Source organism: Protopterus annectens, chromosome 4.part1 (genome assembly GCF_019279795.1).
Source record: "Protopterus annectens isolate FY-2018-M chromosome 4.part1, PAN1.0, whole genome shotgun sequence".
In the NCBI taxonomy this organism is placed as follows: domain Eukaryota; kingdom Metazoa; phylum Chordata; order Ceratodontiformes; family Protopteridae; genus Protopterus; species Protopterus annectens.
In genome coordinates, this window is record NC_056734.1 from 277,969,062 (window position 1) to 277,986,313 (window position 17,252).

The following is a 17,252-nucleotide window of genomic DNA, read 5'->3' on the forward strand; positions in this document are numbered from 1 at the left end:
GTGCCTGGAGAGTACTTCAGAGCTCCACCAGATATGTCAAGGCAGCGGAACCGTGACTTGAGCAGCCCAAACCCACACTCTACGATGTCCCTAGTTTGTGTGTGTGACTCATTATAGTGTTCTTTAGTAGGTGTGTGTGCATTTCTGATGGGTGGCATCATCCACGGTTCCAGTTTGTAGCCAGCATCCCCCAGGGATGTCCCTCCTGACAAATGCCTGGTACAACTGTGATGCATGCCAGATGTGGGAGGTGTGATAACTATCAGGGCTTCCAGCACACACACTGATGATAATGCTCTAGGCATTCCACATGACCTGGCAGTTGATGGGGTGATACCCCTTGTAATTGACATAGACTCTACCCTCCTCACTGGGTGGTGCTTTGATGTGCACATGAGTGCAGTCTATTGCACCCAGTACTTTTGGGTCGTGTGCTACATGGTGGAAGAGACGCATATTGGTGATCCTCTCTTCAGGGGTGTTGGGGAAATAAATGTGCTCACTGGCATGTGTTAGCATGACATCCAGGAACTGGTGGAGTACCTCGGATGCGGATGCCTGTAAGACCCCCATGATGTCTCCAGTAGGTCTTTGGAAAGTACTTGTAGTTAGTATTCTTAAGGGTACACATACCTTTGTTTCCACTGGGATGAGTTCCCTCTCTGTTGACTCTGGGTCTGAGTTGAGGATGGCAGAGCTCAGTGAGTTGCTGTAGTATGTCCCTGTCCACCCTGTAGTGCTCTACTATCTCCAGCTTATGTAGCCCTTGAAAGGTTATCCTGGGTCTGAGCATTCTTCTCCTCCTCAGTCTGGGCTGGATGTCAGCATCATTATCATCACTGACCTAAGTCTGAAGCGGGTCTACTTCATATGACCTAAATTTCATTTGACTGAAATTCATTTGACTGAGACCAAAATACTGAAAGTTCAAAAGACTGAAAACTCATTTGACTGAAACTCATAACACTGACAAATTAAAGTAAAAGGCATATGCCCTTTTCCCCACTGTAGTGCGATCCTGGAGTTAGTATACATATAATTAGGGGGTGTGGGGGGCACAGACCCCCACATTGGGGGTGTGGGGGGCAAAGCCCCCCACATACGTTATACATTTTAAACCATACACATGGATATTTATAACTGCAATGAATAACATTTTGCAAAAAACAATATTTACCTAAACTATGTAGGGGGGGGCTTCACCCCCACCCCCCCTAACTATATATACTAACTCCAGGATCACACTACAGTGGGGAAAAGGGCATATACCTTTTACTTTAATGTGTCAGTGCTATGAGTTTCAGTCAAATGAGTGTTCAGTCTTTTGAACTTTCAGTGTTTTGGTCTAAGTCAAATGAATTTCAATCAAATTAAATTTAGGTCATATGAAGTAGACCCCCTGTAGCACATAGAGATCTACAAAGCAGCAGCAGCCCCTATCATTTTGTCAATTAAAATTCCCAAGTGTGTACTCCAATGGTGCAGAGTATGTGGGAAAAATCAGATTGAAGGGTGTCTGCATACTTTATATTGGTGTACTGCAGATGCAGCCTGTGTAATTGGCTACATTCCACCTGCCAGCTACATTACTGAGGGGTTTGAATGGGCCAGTGTGAGTAGCAGAGGGCTTATTAGTCATTTATAGTTGATTTGCTTTTCTAAGCTGTTTCCTTTTATTTATTTATTTATTTTTTCAATTTCCTTCACTTCTAAGCCCCGTGCCACACCACACAAACCCACAGCTCCAGTGTAAACATTGCTTAGCAGATTTAACCCTCCCCTGTACACGAGCATGCTTAGCTTTTCTTTAACCAGCTAAGTACAGCTTAGCACCCTCAGACACACACCCCCTTGCTTAGCTGTGCTTAGCTGAGTGCAAACAGGAGCCGCTGAGCTCCAAAGTTCTTACACAAAGTGTGACACACAAACTTGTAATGTCAGTTGTCTATTCTGCCTACACTACCATGGTTCCAGCCCTGGCACAGTTAGTACCTGTGGACACGGTGGCCCATTTTGCTATTCAATAAACTTAGCTCATTTATATACACCTAATTGTGTATACCCTAGATGCTGCACTACAAAACAGCCTATGTCCTTAGCAACCACTATAACCTGCCATTGTATGACTCTTCATGCTGGCCAGTATAATGGAAAAATTTAATATAGCTTTATATATCATATTTTACAATTTAAATTTTTTTGGGCAAACTAGCATGTTTGTGCATTACTGAGTGCCACTTAAAAGTGGCATATGTGATAAAAAACTTTAATTTTTCATTAATTTCATCATTTTTAAAAGTCAATGGCCATAGTTTTGGCCATTTGCATTCCCTCTGCACCTAATACATGCTTTTATTTCAGATGTCACAGCCCCTGTTTTATTTTTATATTCTGGTACACAGTTAGTAACCGCATACATTTTTCTTGCAGGCACAGCACCTACATAGATGCCTTTCTGCTTGCTGGATTGCAAAATTACCTCATTTGCATGGGTTTCACCAGCAGATGAGGTGATTTGCATTCCGCAATCGCTTCTATGTCTGCACAGTGTCTGCACGCTCGTGCACACCCCCAGCCCTGTTTCCTGGATCGCTTGGTGGCCGTATTTTGTGTTTGGGTCACAGCACTATTCTTACATGGAGAATTGCTCCTTGTAGGGTTTACTGCATTACCCCTTGCATATTTAAAATTATAGCTGTTAAATTTTGTTTAATCCTATATGTATTGAGTTCTCGCTTTAGAATTTTGTCTAAAGAACATTGTTTTGAAAATACTGGACATATAATTCTAACACTTGAACTTTTGTTTAGAATTCTATCTGTATACTTTGACATTATAATTCTGTGTTTTCAACTGTATGCATCAATTTTTTAAAATAATTATATTTGTAAAATTATTTTTGTAGTCTGTGTTTAGAAATTCATTTTTAATTCTGTTTAAATAATTATATTTTAGAATTCTGTTTGTTGAAATTGTTTTGCACAGAGTTGTATATGTTGAATTGTATTTATAGTCATTGTTTAGAAGTCTGTGTTTAAAATTCTATGCTTTGTTTACAATACTATATGAAGAATTGGTTCTGGAATTATGTGGTTTGTATTCTAGGTACAGATTTTTTGTTTAGAATTTTGTAAATTTATGTGCTTAAAATTAGAGGTGTAGAATTCTATCTAGGGAATTTGGTGTTTATAGATCCATCAGTTGAATGTTTTCTTAAGAATCTATCTGTAGAACCACGTGTTTGTATTCTATTAGTAATTTTTTCTGCATTGCTCTAGGATTAGAATTCCATCTGTAGAGTTCTGTCTTTAGAGTTGTCTGTTTAAAATCCTTTCTGGATAATTGTTTGTGTTGAATTACATCTATAGAATTCACACTACATGCAATATGAATGTATTTTTAGACTTCTACCCATAAAATTCTATCTTACTATAAATAGAATTCTAAACTTGGACACTGTATTTAGAATTCTGTGTATAGATTGTTGTGTTTAAAATTCTTTCTTAGAATATTGTGTTTGCAGTTCTATCTGCAGAATTCTATATTTCAGATTCTTTGGGTATAATTACCTTCAGTAGGCTTGTATTTAAAACTATCCCCCAGATTCAGTAAACTTCCGTGCAGGAATATGTTATTCCAGCATGGAAGGGACCATTCCTGTGCAGCACGACAGAGTGCCATGCATATTCATGAAGGCATGCTGCTGTGCTATAATACAGACATGGTTCTGTGTATGAGTGCAGGGGGTGTGTCTGAGAGCAGTGCTCTCACAATACACATGCCCCCTGCACACCAGAATTGCCATACGACAATTTAAATAGAGTGAGATTGCTCATAACACCTCCCAACCCATCAGGGTAAGAAATCTGGACAAAGCCATAAGGGACAATTGTCCCTACAAACCCAGAAAGTTGATAGAATAACAAGTTTAGCATTAGCATGGATATTCTGAAGGGTACAAAGTAAAAAACACAACAAATAAATTTTTTTACATATGCAATAATGTTTAAGAGTAGCTGTGCAGGTGTGCCCGTTGCTTAGCTATGCTTAGCCCAGCTGAAATAGCATGATAAGTTAAATAGCAATAGACATCCAACATAAGCATAAGTGCAATAGTGTAGTGATTAGAGTGTATCCCCTGCATGTAGTCATTCACGGTTCGAGCCTCACCAAAGCTGTTTTCATTTTGTATGTGTAAACATTACAATTTTAATTTATTTGTATATTTATGTAGGAAGTAACTTATATTTCTCAACCAGAGTATTGTATTAGACCCAGATGTGAGGTGTCAGTGTAATAAAGTAGTGAAACCCCCATATAAACACAAGTGCTCCATACATTATAGTTGCACAAGAATAAATGTAATTACAACACATTGGGGGATGTCAGGGAAGGTAAACAAATTTATATTATGTAATGAATGATGAATCAATCTCCTACATGTGGTAGTCCAATAAAATAAAACATAAGCAGTGCTAAGCATTGTACAGCTATGCTGACCAGGTATAAGCATTATGCACATATGAATGCTAAGCAATGAGTAGCCCAGCTAAGTGGATTTGCCCATTGGTAAGCAGTGCTGAACCTACCCCTTTAAGCACTGCCAACCTTAGCTAAGCAGGTTTAGCTGTAGCTTAGCTTAGCTCAGCATATTCAAAACTGTCCAGTCATGGCAAAGGGTGGAAATCAGCTGTATTTAAATTCTGCGGGTGGGAATACAACTCATAACTAGTTGTAGCTCCCCAGTGTAGGCAGTATGGCAGGTGTTGGACAGGGCATGTGCTTTTGGGTGCAGCACTGCGATATATAGGAGTCCAAGGTCATGGTAGGACTCCTGGTAAAAAAAAACATGATGTGAGACTGCTGCAGGACCAGTAGCAGGGTTCCCAATATAAAGCGGAGACCTGGGAAAGTCTTGCCCATGATCTCACCAGTGCCACTGGCATCCCTTGGACTGGTGAGCAGGTCCGGCACCATTATGCTAACTTGAAATGGAGGAAGAGGGAACTCTTGGAACAGTGAGTCCAAGAAGCAAGACAGAGGGGTGATGTCCCAGCAGTTTGTAAGTATTCATAGCAATAACCGTTTACCAAAGTCCAGCATGTGTATGTGATGGATAGGTATGCCTAAATGTTTCTCTATTTTCATTACAGCTCCAGCTGAGCAGGCTGTGAACCAGGAAGTCCATGCCAGTAGGTTGCAAATGCTGCATCGTGAGGCTGGTGAGTAACAATCCTGCTTGTAGTAGTCATACCAAATAAATATAAAGAAGTAGAATGTCACCTGGCAGTATAAAAAATGTGTATGGTTTGTACTGAATAAACCAGACAATATGACACTAATAGTCCCATATAGGTCATATTTAAATAAAACGGTAACCGCCTTGCAATAAAGTTCTAAATCCTGGACTGGTTGTGTTTACTCTGATGTTGTATGGCATGAAATGTTGCATTCACCAAGATCTGATATTTGAATAGTAATGTTGTGTTAACCACTGTTTCCGACACTGTGCTACATAAAAAATATGTCTAGGAATGTCTGTATAAGAATGTTGTAATTACAATGTCAGACTGTACAACCAAGAGAGACTTAGATAGAAAACACTGAGGGAAAAGACAACAGTTTCTCAATAACTCACTCTGATGAAACACAAATTGTTGTATTTTTAGTAGACACAGTCATGGTTTGAATCCTGGGCATGGTAGTAAGTTATATGCATAATTTCAACTAGGATTTTGTGAATATGTGTAGAAACAGTCAGGCTTAACAGACATTCCCCCTACAAGTCTTCCAGGTAAGAGAAGTAGAAAGTAGCTATAAGATGGTTGAATTATACACTGTGTACAAACATACCACTGCCCAAACCAAGGCCATAGGGTATTGTAATAATACCTGTAGAGTAATGATTAGAGTAATGAATATTAAAGTTGTGAGTACTGCAAGGATATACAAGTTGTTAATTGACATCTCTCCCCGCCCACCATATCTGCAGCAATAATCTAAACACACAAATCAATGGGTATGTTTTACACAAAACCTACTGTTGGGACATATGTCCTATTGATCAACAAATATTGAAATGTGTTTCTATTAATGTTCCATGTTGAAATATTATAGGTTCATAGGTTCATAATTAGTACTAGGCTACTGGCCCTAGGGCCTATACAAGCCTAGCCATAACAATTTCCTGGCTATTTCTTCCCACAGTATTTACTTCCCTGGACCCCTGTCTAGCAGGGCGACTGATGTGATCCTCGGGGTGAATTTCCTATCTCCCATCCAATCATCAAGGTTCCTTTTGAAGCAGGCCAAAGAGGTTCTCTGCTTGACATGTATGGGCAGTCTATTCCAGAGTCTGGGGAGTCTCTGGGTCAGGAACCTATCCCTCCAGCATGTTTTGTTCATTGTGATGACAAGGTTTAGATCCCTGGAGCATGTGTCTCTGAGGGATTGGGATTTTCTTTTAAGTGTAGCATGTCCAACAGCTCTGGGTTTGACATGGCCTTGTATGTTAAGTAGAGATCGCCTCTGAGTAGACGATATGCGACAGAGTATAGGTGGAATTGTTTTAGACGGTCAGCGTAGGGCATCTGCTTTAGGTCTGTGATTCTTTTAGTGAGGTATTTCTGTGGTCTTTCCAGTTGTTGCCGATGTCTTGAGAGGTACATACCAAATGGGGCATTGTATTCTATAATGGGTCTACTGAGGGATGAGTACAGTGGGACAAGGACCTCCTTTTTTGGGATGGAAAGCCCATCGTGATAAGGTATGCCTGTTGCTATCAATGTAACCTGCATGTTGCTGTAATGGCCACTGTTGTCACATATATGCATGTGTTTTGTTTGCTATGCAACTGTTCCATATCTGTTGTTTTAGGTTAAAGGGAATATCTATGCATGCTGTTATAACTAATCCTGGATTGTGATGATTTTTACTAACCCACATATGTTCTAAAACTGCAACACCATAGCACGTTTGGGAAGGTTGGTCCCAGCGAACCCACCTCTCCCACCTCATCTGGCCATGGCACTGGGCCCCAGCATGTCTGAGATCAACCCCGGGACCTCCTCGTCAGCTTTTCCTGCACCACCTTTGGGTAAAACCACCTCAGGGGATGGGGCTCATCCCCCCGGGAGCAGGGGCGGATAGGATACCGCCACCTAAAGCCAGGTCCAGGAATTGATGTGTAACAAGCTCTGAAAGGAGTTTGGAGATCTGCTACACCAGCTTGAGGGCCATGTGGTGCAATTAGAGGTTCTGCCTGCCCCTCCTGCTCAGCCCCCAGCATAGCCACCTTTGTGGCCGTGAAGGTGCAGTGCTGACTGCAAATGGGTGGGGATCTCAGTCCCACTGTTTCCATTTGGGGGCTCATGGGCTTCTGATTTTCAAACACCCCTCCCCGTCCAAGGTGTTTACCCCCCCATGTGTCATATACTGCCCCTGTATGTTGTCTTGTCTGTCCTGTCTGTCTTCCTACCCAATCTACCTCCCCAAATATACCTACTATCCTTCCCCAACATCCCACTCTCACCTTATAAAAAAAAAAAAAAAAAAGGGCAATCTGTTCCCAAAAACAATTTCTCCCCATATATAGCTGTCCATTTCACACGTGTCCACTGGACACATGTAATCTGATCTAATTGGCTTCACAACACATTACTGTTTTCCTCACCACTCTTTCAGGGGTTTGAGTGTCCAAATATACCTCCAAATTCAGTATATATGCACACTGTTGCTGTACAAGAAATGGACAGCTATGGACATTCCCTACACCCTTCTTGCACATCCCTAGCTACTTTCCCTATTGTCTTTCCCTCTGCATGCCCCCTTTTTCACCACTTTCCTATCACCCCTTTTTTCTTTTCTTTTAAAGAAATTAGCACTGGGGTAAGCGGGAGTAAGCTGTTTTAAGCAGTAGTAAGTGGGATTAAGTCTGTTTGCATGGTGCTAAGCAATGCCTACAAAGATTAAGCACTTTTAAGGCTGTCTGTAAGCATATTAAACCAGAAATTAGCATTGCTTAATGCCGCAGAAACCCACACAAACATGCTTACAACTGCTTAAAAGTGCCTTAATCACTCTGTATCCAACAGCCCTTGTTCTGCCCAGCATCAAAATTATCAGCACTTGCAAGCCTTCAACCCAGGACCCTGCACACCATAACCACAGCAATTTACCACTTAGCCATCGGAGCTGTGGATATGTCTGATGTTTTTTCAAACATATCTGTATGTATATATATATATATATATATATATATATATATATATATATATATATATATACATGTACATATATATATATAGATATATATATATATATATATATATATATATATATATATATATATATATATATATATATATATATATATATTTATTTATTTCAGTTTGATTACCGGGGAAGTCCACTGGGCCAAGAAGTACCCATTTGCAGTGGAGGCCCGGGGAGAAAAGCTCCAAAGACAGTACAATCAAGGTTACATACAGTAATGGATGATAATACAATGTCACAAACAGTTAAGAATATGTGAGATGTAGTAGTAGGCAATACAGTAAGGATTACATAAAATACAATCATAAAAAGTACAATGTCCAAGATGCAGAGTCTGCAAAGAAAGAAGAAAAAAAAAGTAAAAATTTTTTTTTTTTTTTTTGCTACATCTGTACAGTATTTACATACTTACAGTCAACTGAAAGTCAGCTATAACCATATAGGGGGAACACAGAATGAAATTAAGAGAGTATATAGTAGATTGGTGCTAGAGAATAGAGGTCAAGGTGGAGAAAGTTTCTAGAATTTATATTGGGTGAAAGCAAGGACATTTCCATTTGGAGGATAAGTGTAAGAAAAGATGGGTCTTGAAAGAGTCAGAGTTAGGGATGGTCCTAAGAGAAGGTGGGAGGGAGTTCCATTTTCTACCAAGAGAGGAGAGTAGGAGCAGGCCAGCGGGATGCTTAGGTTTGTGAATAGAGATTAGGTTTTGGTGTTCAGATCTCAGAGATCGGTTAGGGATGTAAGGGGGAAGGATGTTAGATAAGGCAGGGCATTTTTCTGGATAAAATATTAATTTGTGAGCGGCAGTTAGTTGGGGATAGTCAATGTAGTTAGGGAGTTCTAACCAGTTTAGAGATTGTAGGGCATGGCAGTGGTGAGTACAGGTTTTGGATTTGATGGCAAATTTAGAGATCTTATTATAGCAAGCTTCGAGTTTTGAGGTGTTGGAAGCAGAAAGATTAGTTAGAAGTGGGGCACCATAAAGGAGAGAGGGGAGGAGTTAGGTGATGGCTAAGGTATGCCTAGAGGAGTTAGAAAGAAATTGATTATTCCTGTAGAGCATACCTAAATTTTGGTGGGTTTTCTTTATGTTTTGTTGAATGTGGAGATCAAATTTGAGCTGTTCATCAATGGTGATGCCAAGGAGTTTTGCGGAAGGGACCACTTCTATAGGAGTGTTGGTTAGGCTTAGGACATTGAACGAGATTTTGTTAAAGGAAGATGCCTTGGTAGGAAGGAAAATTAGTATTTTAGATTTATTGGAGTTAAGGGAGAGATGGTTTTGGTGCATCCACTTTTCAGTAGTGGAGAAAGTTTTTTGAGTTTTGGACAGAAGTTCAGAAGGGTTGGAGGCAGAACAAACTAGGGTGGAGTCATCAGTGTATTGGATGACTGTAGTATCAGGTAGGGCAGTGTGAAGGTTATTTATAAAGATGTTGAAAAGCAGGGGGCCAAGGATGGACCCCTGAGGAACGCTGGTAGGTGTGGGTAAGAAGGAAGAGGTGGAGGATTTCCATCTGACAGCCTGAGATCTGTCTGAAAGGTAACTGGAGAACCAGGATAGAGTGTTGGGGGAGAGATTAAGGTTGGAGAGATGGAAGAGAAGATGTTTATGGGAGATGGTGTCGAAGGCTTTGGAAAGATCTAGCAGAATAGTTGATACAAGAAGTCCAGTATCTCGGGCATGACTGACAGTTTCTAGGAAGGATAGTAGGGCAGTTATGGTGCTGTGGCCGGGATGGAAACCATGTTGGGTGGGTGTGAGTAGCTGATTCTGAGTTAAGCAGGGTAAAAGTTGGTGGTGGATGCATTTTTCTAGGATTTTAGATAGTGGGGAGAGTAGGGCAATGGGGCAGAAGTTAGAAATGGAGGTGTTTTTGCCTCCTTTGTGAAGAGGAAGAATGTAGGCAGAACGCCAAAGTTTGGGTACGTAAGACTCTTTTAAGGATCGGTTGATCAGGATACTAATCGGGAGAGCAATACCTTCAGCATATTTGAGGAAAGAGGGGGGAATGTTCTCAGGGGCATTAGAGCATGGCTTTAGTTTAGATAAGAGTTTTTTTATATACATTGTGGAAACTGGTTTGAGCTGGAACATGGAGGGTTGGCTATTAGGGATGTTGGAGGTGGAGTTGCGGAAGTTGGGAGAATTTTTGTCTGGAAAAGTTTTGGTTAGCTTAACTATAGAGTCTGTAAAGAAGGTATTAAGGTGAGTGCTCAGTTCCTTGTCAGTTAAATTTGGATCAGGGCAGGGGTTATTTCTTGACCCCGGATGGAGAAGAGAGTTAACAGATTTCCAGAATTGTTTTGGGTTCTTAGTATGGTTGGATTGAAGTTTATTGTAGTAGATTTTTTTGTCTGAGGTGATTAACTTTTTTACTTGGTTTTGGAGTTGGGTGTATTGGAGCCAGGCAGTATGCAGTTTAGTTTTTTGATAAAGTTTCCAGGATTTGTCTCTGAGATGCATGGAATTTTTAGTCTCTTTGGTAAGCCAAGAAGCAGAATTGGCTTTGATTCGCTTGTTTCTTAGGGAGGCTTGGGAGTTGAGCATGTTTAGGAAGATAGAGTTAAAGTGCTCGACAGCGTTGTCAAGGGGGAGAGAGTTTAGGATTTGCCAGTTGATTTGCTTAAAAATGTTAGAGAAAGTTGTGGGGTCGAAGTTGCTATGGTTACGGGTTTGAATGTAATGATGTTGGTATTGGGAGGAGTTAGAAGAGCGATGGATGTATGCAGGGAGATGTTCACTGAAGGTGTTAGGGGAAGTACCAGAGAGAGAGATTTTGTTTGGATGGGAGACTAAGATCCAATCTAAGATGGACCCTGGGGGGTGGATTTTGTTAGGACGGGTGGTAGAATGTATTACTTGGGCGAAGTTGTAGAGGTTAATAGCTAGGGAGGGGGTGGGTGTGTTGATTTTTATTCCAGTCAATGTTAACATCGCCAAGAATGAAGGTTTCATACTTTATTTCAGATGAGGCCCAGTGAAGAATATTTTCTAGGGTTGAGATATTGTCGCCTGGAGATATATATAAGGAAATAATGAAGATGTTTTTATGTTTATAAAGTCGAAGTAGTCCTGCTGTTATTTCAGTGTTTTTATAATGTGGAGTTGGGATTTGCAGGGGGAATAGGGATAGAAGGTTAGAGTAGATAAGGGCAGAGCCTCCACCTTTTTTGTTTAAGCGGTCGCTCCTGAGGATGTGGAAACCTGGAGGAAGGATTTCAGAATCAGAGATATGTGGTTTTAGCCAAGTTTCAGAGATGGCTAAGATATCGGGTTGGTTGAGGTTGATCCAAGCATGAACATGGTGGATTTTTTTGTTGAGGCTCTGGGCATTGATAGTGAAGATTTTAAGGGTGTTATGAGAGAGAGATGAAGAAGAAGGAGAAGGGGGAGAAGTTTGGTTAAAGTAGGGGATGAAGAGGAAGAAGAGATTGAGTTGCTAGGAGTGAGGCAAGGGCCAGGGTTAGGATGTATGTCTCCAGATAAGGCTAAGATATTACAAGAGATAAGTTTTAGCCTTTTGAGTTTGGATTAAAGGAAGATGTTTGGGGAGAGTGGAGGTGTAAGAGAGGATCTTTTAGAAGAGGTAGAGAAAAGTTTGAGCTGGAAAAGGTGTAGAAGGTTTGGAGGTGTAAGGGAGGGGAAAATGGAGTGAAAATGTGAGAGTAGAAGAGGTTGTGGGTGAGTAAGTGGGGTAGTTTGAAAAGGCGGTATATAAGGGGGAGCTTTAGAGGAGTATGAAGTAGCATGATAGATAGGAGTTAGTAAGATAAGTAGGGAGCAAGGGAGTATGTAGGAAAAGAGGGTTGGGGAGGGCATATTTGGAATGGGTGAGAAGAAGGAAGTGAGAAAAATAGGAAATTAAGTTGCAAGCTTAGAGAAGGAGAGGAGGAAGTGAGTGGTAGGGGGGAGTAGAAAGTGGATAGGAGAGGGGAAGATTAAGTGAGATGAGAAGGGGAGGAGTAAGAGAAAAGGGAGGAGTAGGAGTGGGAGGAAAAAAAATTATAGAGTGGTTGGGATTGGCTACCAAATGGAGGAAAAGGGGAGATAATAGAAGATTGTGAGTGGTGAAAATGAATGGTGGGAGGAGTTAGTGAGGGATAAATGTAGAGGTGCTAGGGGCGGGTGGAATTTGGGGGCAGGGTAGGGGAGCGGAGTGAGCCTGCAGGGCGAACGGAGCGGGAAGAGCCAGAGGAGGAGAAAGAGAGGAAGACAATCAGTAAGGAGTGAATAGATTAAGGTAAGTCTTGCAGAGAGTAAAATGGGAAGAAAGATCTACAGAGAAGTGGAGTGGAGGGTAGATGCAAAGGAGAGGGACAGAGTGAGAAGTTAAAAAAAAAACTCCAAGGAAAAAGGGTAGAGGAGGGCAGTATAAGCTAAGAGTGGGCAGGTAAATCTAGGACAGTAGTGAGGGAGAGAGCAGAGGAAAGGAGTTAAAGGGCCAGTTTATTGGAGAAGAGGAAGGAGGGGTAAGGTAGTAGTGATGGTGGAAAGGTAGGGGAGCACCCCCAAGTGTTCAGATGGTCTAAAATAGCAGTGACCCCAGGGAGAGGAACAGGTAAAGGGGGAGGGGGCTATCAGGATCAGGGAAGGGGGGAGAATAAGGTGAGAGCTAGAGTAGGAGCAGTAAAGAGGGGGTAAAAATTAAGGTGGGAACTAGGAGAGGAAAGCAGCAAAAGAGGGGAGGAAGTGGCTGCTGGCTGGCCTGGCAGGGGAGCGCACTGTGACCTGATAGAATCAAATTTAGAAGTAGCAAACATTTACAGGAGTACACATACTTTCTTAATAGTCCTTGCTGAGGAAAAACTCAGGGAGCACAATGACCTTACAGCTTTGGATTTGGTGTCTGATAGCCGGCTCTTATCCAGATAGTTCAGGGGAGACATTCAGGAGGTTAGGGCGGAGTTGGTAGGAGCCCGAGCAACAACAACATTTTCTTAATAGTCCTTGCTGAGGAAAAACTCAGGGAGCACAATGGCCTTACAGCTTTGGATTTGGTGTCTGATAGCCGGTTCTTATCCAGATAGTTCAGGGGAGACTTTCAGGAGGTTAGGGCGGGGTTGGTAGGAGCCCGAGCAACAACAACATTTTCTTAATAGTCCTTGCTGAGGAAAAACTCAGGGAGCACAATGGCCTTACAGCTTTGGAATTGGTGTTTGATAGCCGGTTTTTATCCAGATAGTTCAGGGGAGACTTTCAGGAGGTTAGGGCGGGGTTGGTAGGAACCCGAGCAACAACAACATTTTCTTAATAGTCCTTGCTGAGGAAAGACTCAGGGAGCACAATGGCCTTACAGCTTTGGATTTGGTGTCTGATAGCCGGTTCTTATCCAGATAGTTCAGGGGAGACTTTCAGGAGGTTAGGGCAGGGTTGGTAGGAACCCGAGCAACAGCAACATTTTCTTAATAGTCCTTGCTGAGGAAAAACACAGGGAGCACAATGACCTTACAGCTTTGGATTTGGTGTCTGATAGCCGGTTCTTATCCAGATAGTTCAGGGGAGACTTTCAGGAGGATAGGGCGGGGTTGGTAGGAGCCCGAGCAACAACAAAATTTTCTTAATAGTCCTTGCTGAGGAAAAACTCAGGGAGCACAATGGCCTTACAGCTTTGGATTTGGTGTCTGATAGCCGGTTCTTATCGAGATAGTTCAGGGAGACTTTCAGGAGGTTAGGGCGGGGTTGGTAGGAGCCCGAGCAACAACAACATTTTCTTAATAGTCCTCGCTGAGGAAAAACTCAGGGAGCACAATGGCCTTACAGCTTTGGATTTGGTGTCTGATAGCCGGTTCTTATCCAGATAGTTCATGGGAGACTTTCAGGAGGTTAGGGCGGGGTTGGTAGGAGCCCGAGCAACAACAAAATTTTCTTAATAGTCCTTGCTGAGGAAAAACTCAGGGAGCACAATGGCCTTACAGCTTTGGATTTGGTGTCTGATAGCCGGTTCTTATCCAGATAGTTCAGGGGAGATTTTCAGGAGGTTAGGGCAGGGTTGGTAGGAGCCCGAGCAACAACAACATTTTCTTAATAGTACTTGCTGAGGAAAAACTCAGGGAGCACATTGGCCTTACAGCTTTGGATTTGGTGTCTGATAGCCGGTTCTTATCCAGATAGTTCAGGGGAGACTTTCAGGAGGTTAGGGCGGGGTTGGTAGGAGCCCGAGCAACAGCAACATTTTCTTAATAGTCCTTGCTGAGGAAAAACGCAGGGAGCACAATGGCCTTACAGCTTTGGATTTGGTGTCTGATAGCTGGTTCTTATCCAGATAGTTCAGGGGAGACTTTCAGGAGGTTAGGGCGGGGTTGGTAGGACCCCAAGCAACAACAACATTTTCTTAATAGTCCTTGCTGAGGAAAAACTCAGGGAGCACAATGGCCTTACAGCTTTGGATTTGGTGTCTGATAGCCGGTTCTTATCCAGATAGTTCAGAGGAGACTTTCAGGAGGTTAGGACGGGGTTGGTAGGAGCCCGAGCAACAACAAAATTTTCTTAATAGTCCTTGCTGAGGAAAAACTCAGGGAGACCAATGGCCTTACAGCTTTGGATTTGGTGTCTGATAGCCGGTTCTTATCCAGATAGTTCAGGGGAGACTTTCAGGAGGTTAGGGCGGGGTTGGTATGAACCAGAGCAACAACAACATTTTCTTAATAGCCCTTGCTGAGGAAAGACTCAGGGAGCACAATGGCCTTACAGCTTTGGATTTGGTGTCTGATAGCACGTTCTTATCCAGATAGTTCAGGGGAGACTTTCAGGAGGTTAGGGCGGGGTTGGTAGGAGCCCGAGCAACAGCAATATTTTCTTAATAGTCCTTGCTGAGGAAAAACACAGGGAGCACAATGGCCTTACAGCTTTGGATTTGGTGTCTGATAGCCGGTTCTTATCCAGATAGTTCAGGGGAGACATTCAGGAGGTTAGGGCAGGGTTGGTAGGAGCCCGAGCAACAACAAATGTTTCTTAAAAGTCCTTGCTGAGGAAAAACTCAGGGAGCACAATGGCCTTACAGCTTTGGATTTGGTGTCTGATAGCCGGTTCTTATCCAAATAGTTCAGGGGAGATTTTCAGGAGGATAGGGCGGGGTTGGTAGGAGCCCGAGCAACAACAAAATTTTCTTAATAGTCCTTGCTGAGGAAAAACTCAGGGAGCACAATGGCCTTACAGCTTTGGATTTGGTGTCTGATAGCCGGTTCTTATAGAGATAGTTCAGGGGAGACTTTCAGGAGGTTAGGGCGGGGTTGGTAGGAGCCCGAGCAACAACAACATTTTCTTAATAGTCTTTGCTGAGGAAAAACTCAGGGAGCACAATGGCCTTACATCTTTTGGATTTGGTGTCTGATAGCCGGTTCTTATCCAGATAGTTCAGGGGAGAATTTCAGGAGGTTAGGGTTGGTAGGAGCCCGGGCAACAACAAAATTTTCTTAATAGTCCTTGCTGAGGAAATATATATATATATGTATGTATGTAGTGTAGTTAGACATTGGCTCCACACCTTGAACCTCTTACTGCAACAAATCTGACCAAAGGCTGTGTAAATGGAGTGAAGGGGCCCAAACTAGGGACCTCTTGTAATTACTGCCCTTATCCCTTTCTCCACAGCACAACTGTTCTGCCTTGTAACAAAATAATAAGGCCTGCCAAGTCCTTGACCCAGGGCCTTGTAAATTATGATCAAAGCAATGTACCATTTCACCATCTGAGCCCTACAAAATAGTGATGACATTCCAAACATATCAGTTAGTAAAGTCATCCAACAGCAGGGAAAGGTGTCTGTTTAATCAGTCAAGTAGTCTATATATACAGGTATATATGTATAGCGATGCATATATGTGGACAAATATATATATGATACATACACCCATATACATATATATATAAATATATATATATATATATATATATATATATATATATATATATATATAGATATATATATATATATATAGAGAGAGAGAGAGAGAGAGAGAGAGAGAGATCCACATTCATATCCACATATATGCATATATATATATATATATATATATATATATATATATATATATACATATATATATATAAAGGTAAGGTTAATAAATACATATATATATATATATATATATATATATATATATATATATATATATATATATATAAATATATGTATACATAAATATACAGAAATATATGACAACTACAAAGACATGTAAACAGAGGGTCATGCTGCTGCACACTGGAATTCTAAATCTTGAAATTCACTCACTGGAAGTATTCCTTAAAATGGAAAACAGTGACATTTGTGCTGTAACAGAGACATGGTTAAAGGCAGCAGGAAGCAACCCTGCAGTACCAGCCTATAAATAATTCCACACCTTTTGGCTGCAGAACATGGACTGACGCTCCAAAGGTGGTGATATTTTCATATTCATAAAGGATGCACACACCTCCAGAGTGATAGACCAACATTATGCATTGCAGATCTGCAGGCGTAGCTGACATTTGGTAAGACAGTGGTTCAGGTTGTAGCCTGCTATAGGTCCCCATACATGTCCCAAGACTCACACTCCATGTCCATAAACACCCTGGAGAATATTAGTATCCAACCTAACACTATCATACTGGTTGACTTCAACTACCCCACCATTAAGTGGGAAAGCTACTTATGTACCGATGCACTTGCCCATCAAATCGACCTGGTCCTTCCAAACATGAGTGACTGTTGCACTACACCAGTAGTCAATACCTCCCTTGTTATATCTGAACACAAATTAATCACCTTTGGAAATACACAGCCATCCTACCCACACTGCACAGGTAACCATCATGAAAAGCCTTTCCAAAGTGAACTATGGCCTCATAAAATCAGAGGTGGCAAACCTCAGGGCAGCCATGCAAATGCAGATTAGTTGCATAACAGCTGATTCAAACAGCAATGCACTATGAACAGGTACACAAATGCATGGATACCACCTTACCCAATACAACCAGGACCCTCACCTCCAAA